Source organism: Tyto alba, unplaced genomic scaffold (assembly GCF_018691265.1).
Source record: "Tyto alba isolate M040663 unplaced genomic scaffold, T.alba_DEE_v4.0 Super-Scaffold_5, whole genome shotgun sequence".
Lineage (NCBI taxonomy): Eukaryota > Metazoa > Chordata > Aves > Strigiformes > Tytonidae > Tyto > Tyto alba.
Window position 1 is genome coordinate 17,656,353 of NW_024881326.1, and position 12,244 is coordinate 17,668,596.

Sequence of the window (12,244 nt, forward strand, 5' to 3'; positions counted from 1 at the left end):
AGCAATTTGAATGCATATGATGTGTTCACTATGGTAACTATTATACAACGAAAAGGCACTGTTCTCTATATAGGATCATCTCTTTTCACAAGTAATCACAAAAGTATATACAAATTCTGCAAAAAAATTAATCTCTTGGTACATCATACAAACTCGCAAATAGAAGAGGAGAAAAGAAGAGAGAAGAAAAATAAAAACAGAACCAATAAATTCGACCTTTTTGTTCTCTGTAATGGAAAATAAAGATGATGAAACAAATTATAGTCCTTTAGTTGTTCATAAATCATCTTCTATATGATAATGAGATTTTCCATTCAAACCTCTCAATAATTGTGATTTACATTTGGAGTTAGAGTTTACCAATGACACTCATAAAGGGCAGTTAAAACCATCAAATTTATAATGACCATCACTAAAGAGTTCTGTTTCTAACGAAAGTATTGCAAAAAAAAAAAAAAAAAAAAAAATCAAAGGCCTGCGCACTTAAAAATACCAACAAAATTTCAAAGAAAAAGCTATAAATGAAACAGAAGACATCAAAAGCATTGCATTTAATATATATATATATATATATATTAAATTGTGTATTTAACTCACAATCCTTGGAAAAAACATTGCAATTCACAAATGATAACCACCGGCTCTTCTCTAAGGCCTCAGCAGAAGGTGCACAAGGGCAGGCAGCTACCGCGTATCACTGTCCTCACCCAAGAGTGTTGCGGAAACTCCCAAACTAATAGACAATAAGAAATCCAAAATCTATTTTTCTACAAAATTAATCAACACTCCGCAAACATACAAACAGCAGGTTCAAATGTCTGTAAGAGGAGAGCAAACTATCACCCCACAAACTTCTGGGGTTTAACAACCTAAAACACTAACCAGGGGTTTAACGACAACCCAAAACACTCAATCACTCACCTAATAAAAGTTAAGGACTCTCAATCTCGAGGAGCATCTCAGGGCAGCATCCCAACCCATAGGAAGCCTGAGGAGTTTCCTTGGGTGGCATCCCAACCCAAGGGGAGAGTCCTCACCTGCAGCATGCTGCTCCTGGCGGGACGCTCTCAAAATGGCTCCCCCGGGGCTCCATTTACACCCAGGCCGAGTCTGGCCTGTGGTCAGTGCCAGCCCCTAATGGCCAAGGGCCCCAACTGCTGTAAAGCCCAGAGAACAAGGGCACAGGAAAGGTTCAACAGCCAGAAAGCCACATTTTCATTGGGCGGGTGCACCTGCCACAAAGAGCAGATGGATCATGCTCATTTGCTGTCCATGGTCTCCCCAAGATGTTACTGAAACATTTGATCTCAAGTTGAGAGCCCTAAAAAACACCATGTACTGTCAGGTTCTGGCTATTCCCAAATACAGAGAGATCATAATCTATCAGGGCAACTTGTTCTGGTGCTTGACCGTTCTCACCATAAAAAAGCTCTGTCTTATGTTTATATAGAATTTCTTGTATTTTGGCTTATTTCCACTGCCTCTTGCCACCCCTATCTTTATCCAATTTTGTATTTATACACATTGACCAGATGCCCTCAGAGCCATGTCTTTTTGCAGCTAAACAATCCCAGCTTCCCCAGCCTCTCTTCATGCGACAGACCCAGACACAGCACACCAGACATGTTTCACTGAAGTTGAGGGGAAGAATCATGTCCCTGCACCCGCTGGCAGTGCTCTTCTTGACACAGTCAAGGATGCTGTTGGCTGCCTCAACTGCAAGGGCAGATTGCTGGCCCGTGGACCACTTGTCCAAAAGACATCCCCCGGTATTTTCCTGCAAAGCTACTTGCCAGCTTGTCATCCCCCAGCCTGTACTGGTGCATGGGATTATTTCTCCCCAGGTACAGGACTTCACATTTCCTTTTGGTAAACTTCATAACATTCTTGTTTGCCCATTTATCCAGCCCATCAAGAACACTTTGAACCGCACTACAACTATCTGGTGTATCTTAATTTCCAATACATACAGACAACATACAAATCTATGACAGTAATGGCACTTCACTTTATGAACAAGCTTTTCATCAAACAAATATTACTTTCTGCAGTAGGGATAATTTATTCTTTGTGTATAATTGATTTGTGCCGGCATTTAAAAAAGCCTTCTGAAATCCATATTATAACTAATACTGTCACATAATAAAAAGCAACACTTTTAATTTAAAGTTAATTATTTTCCATTATTCAACATTAGTAGACAAGGCAAGAACTCTAGCTTAGTGCCAGAACATAAAAGAAGTTATTCTGAACTTATAATACATGGGTTTAACAGCTTCATGTCAAGTAGCAATACTGTAAATTAAAAACTAAGTAAAAGGATTATAGTTTCTCATATTTAGAAATTTCACATGTCTGAAGATAATTAAGGCAAGTGAAGTATTTTTGCAGCATTGTCCTGAAATCTGCAATTATAAAGAAAGTATTTTTACAGCAATAGCACAGTATTCTTTAATAACACTTTAGACATTACATCATGATGACATTTGAAACTCTTACTGCAATATACTGCTGGATTTTCCAGGTTTTGTAGGGGATATTTCTGTTTCTTTATCATTACTACAAGACAACTTGCTTCACCTATCTTATCTAAACCACAGCTGGAATTGGTAAATCACAGGTATGACAGAGAAAGGGAACCTCATTCACCACAAGTATGTAAAGGTACTACTTTTGAGGCCTCTGTTAAGTGATTGTTTCAGAAATAGAAACTACGTTTGCGCAACCCATGATTCTTTGCAACTACCTCAAATTTGAAGAATAAAAACTCTTTGTAAGATGTGAAATAATTTGAATGTTGACTTTTTGCAAATGTAAAATTTTTCAAAATGAACAAACACCTGGAAATGAACAACATCTCATTTGAAGGTATTTATCCTCTGAAGAAAAATCATTCTCACAGTAGGCAAGAAGACAACTAGTACTAAACTTCAGAGATGGACAACTGTGATCCCTAATGGAGATTATGGAAAAATGTAAAAGTCTTTGTTTATTACTTATGCCTCAGATTATGCTTATTCAGAAACCTCTGTCAGGAAAGTCACCCACAGGAAAGAGCTCCCATCAGAGGATACAAATAGAAGTACTCCATGATCCGCATTCAAATATAGATTTGGATTTGCACTTACTCTTTTTCCCTTACAATCTTGGAAACTATGGGCTTTCATGGACAGTCTTCTCTCTGAAGAGTTTTAATAGACAGTTTTAACATTCTGCATCCCTTCCAAGAAGTATGCTGCTCTCTCCTTCAACAGATTATTGGGCACTTTCCTAATGAAAGGAAACAAAAAAAAAAAAAAAAAAAAAGTAGTTTCACTGCTGAATTATGTAGGTATGTCCTTGTTAGACTAACACTCATCTACAACAATTAACCTCTTGTCTCAATAAGATGTATGATGTTGCTCCTTCCTCCCTTCCCCTGCCCTATTTGCTACTGTTTGGCATGTTTCACTGGACCTTGTGTTCTCCTACCAGTCTGAATGTTAAAGACATACATGACGTGTACTTAATTATATACATACACCTCATTACTGCCTCTTAACTAAGGAAAGACATGTTAGCAGTTAACCACTGCTGCCTGACTGTATAGTTCTTGTAGCATTAAGGGATATTTAAAGAAACCAACTCACATTTACTTCTGCCAAATCATAAGCCTCCAAGTCCACAAAACCTACTACATAAATTACTACATTTGTGGCATATGGTTGATTTTTTTGACAGAATGTGTTCAGATATATTCTTTCTCAGTCAATTCTCCCTTCATAGTGCACAGATTGTAATCATTTGATGGCCTTATTTTTTACATCTAATATACCATAACTGCTGATTACAACAACCAACTCCAAAAGGTTTTCATCTTATTTTAAGGATATACACACACACGCGTGCTACATATACAGTGCAACAGACCATTGGCAATATGCTTAAAGAGCTTTCAATCACATTAATTAATAACAAATAAACAGTACAGTTATATGCCTACGGAAGTCATAACATCCCTGCATACAGACAGATGAACCATTGCATCAACGTCCCTTCAGCAGGCACAGGAAGTTTTCAAAATAATTGCCCTTTAGTCATTACAAGATTGTTTTTATTTTAATGGATGCTGGTGTGTGAAGGAGAATATAGAACCAAATTTTATTTCTGAAATGTCTGCATCAATAAAGGTGCCTAATTAAGGTATTCATTAAAGTATACAAAGTTAACTTAACAGGAAAAAATCTAGAGAGTACTATTACATTTCCCCATTAAACTAATTTAATTTGGTTATAACGCAAATTCTAATAAGATGATATTATTAACTAGTTCAATTTCAAAATGTCTTATCATGTTTATTTTTATTATGTTACTAAGCAGAGTAGCAATTGACTTAATTTATTTTATTAAATAACATTTCTCAATCCGTTTAAAAAGGGACAATGGCCTATTTCTTTCTGTAGGCCATTAGTGTGCGACCATTTTAAACATTACATTATAGTTAAGATTTTCACCCATTTCACAGACTAGCATTTAAACCTATGTTTATATTTTTTACTCAAACCAGTCATCTGGTCTGCAGTTATATAATTCATGAGCATTAATATCTATTGTCACTTATGAATAGGGAAAAGATCTGCATTGAACTTGATCACCTGTTCAGTTAGTTATTTCCTTCTTTCTTTCAGCTTTTACAAATAGACAGGATAGACATTTCCATTATGCTTTAAAATAATTATTGATGAAAAACTACAGAGCTATGTTTAATATTTTTCCAAAATGGAAATATAAGAAATTTCCTTCAGAACAAATCAAGGTACATTCTGACTTTCTTTCATGATATTATACTCAGAACAGAGAAAATGTTGTATGTAAGGTTTCAGTGGTAAATTCACAACATCCTTGTCTACAATCTAGATGTAGATGACTAGCATGAATTGGTTATGTAAAGCTATGCACAATTTGCTAATCCTGGGACTTCAGGGCTGCTGCATTTGACCCCAAGTGTCCTCAACATGTACTGTATGTAGCACCAACAGTATACAAAGCAGCATGCAAAACAGTGAGACATGTAGACACTCCATTTTCAGTGATGGGAAGGATCAAGGCATCACCACAACTGCTGCCACTTGCCCTATCTAGTGAACGGGTTTTTCACCTTATCTGAGCACTCTGGAGCAGGAACCTAATACAGAGATCACAAGAACAAACATGCAGAAAGTTGTAAGCCCTGCAAACTGTACAAAATAAATCCTGAACACGCCTCTGCACCTTGGCAGTGTTAATTATCTCCTCTGACACCTCTTTTTCTTCCCCGATTGGTATTAGCATATTCTACCATCACTTCACCCGCAGTTTTTCCCTTGCATATCAAACCTCCCAGACAGCAAACTCTGTGTGAAGAAGTTTCATCGTGTTCTCTGTACTTGACGTCACTTGATCTGCTAAATACTGATCTATGTAACATAGTATATGCATTAGAAAGATCAATAATGAGAGAGTTTTGAAGTCCAATCTATTGATATGGTTCAAAAGCCAGAATGTTAGCAAGAGGTTTATTCAGTGTCAAATGAGGATGTAACCTAGTTAAAAATAAGCTACCTCTGTCAGTAATAGACAAGTCATTTTCCTTCTAAGACCTTGACCAGAGAAGCAAAATAAAGACTTTTCTATTAGCTAATACAACATAAATGTGCATTTCTTGATGAAAAGCAAAATAAATATTTTAAAAATAGAAGTACATAAAAATAAGTATTTGCATAAACCAAGGTTGTCCATTATTCCTACATTTCCTTTTAGCTCAGTACAGAAGATCTCAAAACTAAACATTTTGATCACCAAGGTCATATCAGTTTAAAAGCTTCCATCTGCTCTGCCACATTGATTTTCTAATGCACATAACATGTTAAAATGAATATAGTCAATAGTTCAGCAGACCAGACAAATCAGAGGCCAGAAATGTTGCAAAGATTATCTTGATGCTTCACCAATCACAAGTATGGCCTAATGTCAGGAGATTAAAGGGATTTAATGTAACATCAAGGGATTAAGTTTTATACTTTATTACAAGTAAAGTTAAACACTTCATAAGCAATTATAAGCAGTAGAATATGCCAGAAAAATGCATAAAACTAAAAATAATAATTTTGAGGAAAATGGTATTTTGAGTTAGAAAGTGTGAATCAAGAATTAAAATCTCTGGCAATCTCACCTGCATCTCCCCTAATGTAGCAAAGAAATGAGGAAAAGGCTAACAATGTGAACGGTAAAGAGAAGAGCACAAGATCGCACCGACTTGTAATGGAACTCCTCAAACTTCTGTTCAACAAGCCAGGCACAGTAATTTTTTATAATCTGGTACATTTACTGTGGCTCATGCAATACATCTAGTATTTATTGTCAGAGTTGAATGTAAACAAATGCAAAAAGACAACATTATGAACCTGTTTGAGCACAAAGCCTTAAAATGAACCTTCTTCTGTTACAAAATTAACTGATAATTTTAAATCTAAATACAAATGTTACTCATCATTTTGTTTGTTTCCTTGTTCATTTTAAGGAAAAAGGCTTCCAAGGCCAGTGCTTATGAAAACTAAACCACAGTGTTTGCCTGGCATTCAGACATGAAGCTTTAGCACATACTCCTCTGAGAGTCAATGTTGACTTCAACAGGTTTTATCAGTCTGACTGCATAAACAATCGTCACAGCTTATTTGCACATAAAAGCCAGAATAAGAGACTTCATAGTAGTATTTATTATCAATTTGACTTTGCAGCTGTGGGGAACAGTTGAGATTTTTTTCCCCAATGGATATTATACTCTTCAGGTGTCTTTCTCCTACTGTTACCTAGCTCAGAAAAATATTATAATGCAAAACACACTTCTTTGAAATAGTGGTTGTCTGATTACACAAACTTCTCATGCTCTTCTTTAAGTAAAGACTCTAAAATAGCGGGATAATATCATAACATATAAAACAAACACTGAATTAAAGTATTTGGAGACAATGAAGGTCTGCAGGTTTGGAGACTGTGTCCATCCAAAAATGCAATTCTTTAAGCATATGGCCCAAAGTCCCAATTTTTGAAGGAGCAGTCTGGTTGCCCTTCAGCTGAAAGATGCTTTAAACTTCAGAAAGTCTGAATCTGTTTTTGCTATTTAACTCTCAGAGTATATAATGACTCTTAGAGTACCTTCCTGCATTTCTTCTTATATATCAGTGTATGAAAGAGTAATGAGAGAAATATTCTTGTTGACGCATTTATTTAATATATTTAATAGTTCATTATCATCATCAGGGGTCAAAATATTAATCACCCTCATGCATTAGGAAAAGAAAAAACACTAGTAACACAAAGTAAATGCTAGTAATTAGTGACACAAAGATGAAGTACATGGATATACAGTGAAACAGTCTCTTGTTCCACTGAGATATATGTGTAAGTATCATAAACTACTGCCTAGTTACTGAATTTAGAATAAAAAGCATCAACGATATTACCTTTAAAATTAAAAGTGTAATTAACTGAGAGCAGCTTATGTTATGTATCAGATAGCTGCATATAACTGCAGTTCAAACGTGTCTTGTTACTTCAAGGCAATATTTCTAAAGTTTCTCTTACTGCACTGGCTTGTCATATATACTGATGCTGTGGTCACTGTAGATCCAAATCATTTGTTTCAGCTTATTTCCTCAATAGACAAGCAGATCCAGAATTTGAATTTACTTCAGAACTTGGCATTATCTATCTGAATACATAAGGTGAATAAATTGCTGTTTTACTCTGCTGTTGTTGTAGAACATGAACGACTGTTCACCTCTGTGTACTGTATGAGGATGACTGGTTTTTAATGATCTCTGCAAGAAAATACAGACTTATTTTGATATCGCATACAATCAAGACTCAAATTAGTTTCACTGATGCAATCTACATGCTCATTTCCAGGAGCGGTGGAGCAAAAAAATTTGCTCACAAAAATTCTCTTCTGTGAGCCAGTGATGGAAAACACCCATCCATCACAGTACTAGGTATTTAAAACCTTAGAAACAAATGGAAGAGTCTATAAAACACAACAACAAAGAACTGCTAAATTTTAATGCTCAAATAAAGCAAATGCTGATTTACTTCCACATAAAGCAAATTCAACATAGAATATAATTCCTTAAGTAAATGAAAGTCCATATGAACATCACCTTTCCAAAATACGGCCAAAAAACCAGAACTACTGGTATATCTAAATCAGAATGTTACAGAAGTATCAGTTCTACCCCTATCCCCACTCTGAACTCTCAGCAACATCAGCAGGACTGGCAGAGGTGCCCATTTACAGCCCACGGACTCTGTACCTGTATAAACAATCAACATAGTCTGGGAAAGAGGAGGGGCAAGAGATTGTCTGGAGAAACTAGCTATTACATAATGAAGTAGTAGTAGTAGTAATAATAACAGCAACAACTGTAGAAATTTTGCTTAATTGAATCCTGTTTTAATCTAATCCTGATTCTGGAGATACTGCTGTAACTCCAACAATTCTATCTGACATAATAGAAATATACAAATGCATTTTACACAAGAACCAGGTTTAGTGTGTTTTCAAAGGTTGTTTAATGTCTTCGCTGTTCTCTTATATATGAGTGCTCCGTTCTGCAAGACCAGTAAATGTCTTGGTGAGTCATGCTTGGCAATTCCAGTTTCTTCATGAAGTACTTTAACCAGTTGGATAAAATACATTTTAATATTCAGTTGCATTTTTTTTGCCTACAAAATATCTACCATCTATAGAGTTGCTGTATTTTTAATAAGTACTTAATCTCAAAGTGAAAAGAAGCCCCAAAAAATGGCTCTGCTTGCAATTGAAAAGAACTGAACAAAATATCTAATCTTTCCTTCAGCATTCTCCCTAAAATTTTGTGCCCTGCCTTTATAAGTATTGGTGAAAAGTATTTGAAACTAGTAACAGCACAAAAAAGGTTTTTTTGTTGTTGACATAGCTGTCAAGATTTCTCAATTAAAAAAAAAAAAAAAAAAAGGAAGAAAGGAAATAATTTTATCAAAACAAAAAGTATTTTTAACGAAGCTATCTACATAGGAAACTCACTTCTTACCCTTTAGTGAACAATTTGTTATGGAGACTTCATGCTCCTGTCTTCTAATTGACACATTTTTTATATCCAGAGTGTTTTTCTCTTTCTTTGAATACCTCACGTCAGGCGGGACTTACATACAAAACAAAATTAATTCGGATGAATCTCTAATTTTATTCTGTTGATTAAAAAAAATTCTGTCAAACAATTCAAACCATTCTGTCAACAAAACATCTCTGGCTACTTTCAGATCTTTTCTGCAGATGCAATTCACAAAAGAATAGCTTTTCTTGAAAATTTATTCATAACTTAAAAATGCATACATTTCAATATCCCTATTTCCTAGTGTGTAATGTCTTCGTTAACACCTTCAACTCCTCTCAAGGAACAAATGTGAGGGAAGTTGGGTATTTTGCAGATTTATATTCTAAGCCATCACATACATTACCATTTGCTCTGTCACGCACTGTCTCTTAGTCTGTGGCCAGCATTTCTAACTTTTATTACTATATATCCTAGAAAAGGGTTTATCAGACAAAATAGATTCTGGTTATTTATTGGTAACATTAAAATAAAAAACCAGATTTTCAAATGAGACAGATAAAATTATCTTCCTGATTTTTGTAAGAACTCAGCATTCTTGTAAAATTTCATAGGCACCCTTTAACTTCTCTAGCAAATTGCTGTTCAAGAGAATAGCTTTGGGCAAAGCAGCAATTCTTTGGTATTTTACTATGACAAAATAATTTTACAGAAATGCATTTGCAATGTATTTTGTGGAAACACAATTTATTTCTTTTTTTTTCACTTTGGTTTTATTTCTGCATCAGGAATTCATATTTAAGATAGAAAATGATAGCTGAGATCAGTGTTATGTTCAATCCAAAAATCCTGATTGTATTATTGGAAACAACAATTTTGCTTCCTATAGAGGGAGAGTGTGAAAAATGAAGGAAATTCACACCCACTTATTCACAGATACTGTGTCTGTTCAAGACTCGTTCAGTGACACTTCTCAACTTCCTTTTTTTTTTTTTCTATGGTAAAGGGGATAAGTTTGAACGAAATATAAAAATGAAAATTGATTGCACAGTGCATTGAAACCCTCTGCAAGCAATATTAGTAAGGGCTCCAAGGTTCATTTTTAACTTTATTTATGTTTATAGCACTTTTTTTTGGCACAAACATAAGTATATAGGATATGTATGTACCTTACACAGTTTCTAAAATTATTGCTCAGTTGTTAGAGTTGTAGCTGAATGCCCTGCTATTTTTTATTGTTTCTTCTATGGCTTAAAGTAGAGCAGATATAGCTTAATTCTTGCACTGAAAGAACAATACGTTACCCTCCAATAGCAATTAAAATCTGAAATTAAAGATGTGCAGTCAATTCTCATTGACAGGTATAGTTTTTCTTGTTTAAGAACAAAAGGCCCCTCTATACAGTATAATGAAACCACGTACACCTGTGTGTGCACGTACACTACAGTATAGCACCATGTACTTACCATCACAGAACCTAGACTGTCAAATAATTCTCAAATTCCAAAGTCATACAAGGAATGAGAGAGTGACTTCAATCAAGAGCACGATGGTCTCTGTACCTGTTTACAATACAGACTTCATACATCACATTACTGACCTCCCAAAAAAGTAATTTTTTTTTTTTTTTAATGCTTGGCTTTTTTTGCTTTTAAAAGAATTTTTTTTTGTTCTTGTAATTCCTAAATGAACAGGAATACAAGTGCCATGGATTTCAATGAGGCTTCCATTCATAAGTCTGTGGACTCATGGAATGCAACTGCCTGCGAAAACCACATATACTAGAAATTTCACATTCCTGTGAAGAAAGTTTCTGTCAGTACAATGAATCCTTCAATAAAAAACCCCTGCAAACAAGAGTCAAGAGAAAAAAAATAGAGCTACTGAGGTAACAGCACTACATAAATCAAAGTACTTCTAATGAATTCAGTGGAGCAAAGCCAACTCAGAGAAGCTAAAGATCTGTTCAAATATATTGAACAAATCAATCAAAATTGAGTGTCATTGTTTTCTTACACATCATAATAATATGATTTTAAGATCAGCTGATCTATACACTAAATTAATTTAGCTATATATGAGCATAGCACAAAACATGTTTTCACTGGGGAAGAAAGGACAATTCTATTGATCATGAGATGCTGAAATATTGCTAGTTTGACACTTCAGGCAGAATTCTGAAGGACAGTATATTCTCCTAGTTTTACAAAATAAAGATATCCCACACAACTCAGAAATTTTCTTCAGGGCTTTATCAAATCCCTAGATCCCCAGTATGGTTCTATATATCCCCAGTAGAAGAAGTTAAGGCTTAGAAGAGGTATAGACACACACCCCTTCACAAAAAGCTCATCCACTTTTATGTTCTGCTTGCAAGGAGAAATAGTAGAAAATAAATGCTCCATGGAAAACAGTTGTGCTGTCCTCTTTTTCCTCATCCGGACTTAGAAAGAGACGACAATAATACATGGGAAATCTGTCAGGAATTCTCTAAGGTGGGACTGTGGTCAGAGATAGTCTTAGACAATTTCAACCATCTTCTGCTTCTGACCTACTTCTGAGAAGTTCACTGATTGTTGCAACATTCTCTATAACATTACAGGTTCAAGGTAACAAAAACAAAAACTGTGTGATATTTCACCTTTACATCTTTTTATTTCAGGATTTCTTAGGAAATTTTCTCCCTGCTTAAAAATGTAATAAATCTAGAATTATTTGGTCAACAGTAACTGTTGCAGTTTTCACCTCTTTAGTCAATTTATCAAAATATTCTCCAAGAACATATTACAAGTATTATTTTAATCAGGCTTAGAGTTCTTTACTTTGTCTTTTTTTCCTGTATTTTAACTATCATCACTAACTACATTAATAATATACCATCATACATTACGTAATTTGCAATGTTCAGTAAATTTATGCCATGGCTGTGCTATAAGTCACATCTTGCATAACAACCACATTTATAACTGTGACACTTCATTCACAGACCAAGGACTACACTCATGAGAATTTACACTCATACCTTCATATGGCTTCAACTTAAGGTTAAGGGATCAAAAATGGCAAGCATTTCAGTAAAAGATTCACAAAATACCAGTCAAGATCTCTCTTATTTCCCGAAGCTTATTTTTCTCTCA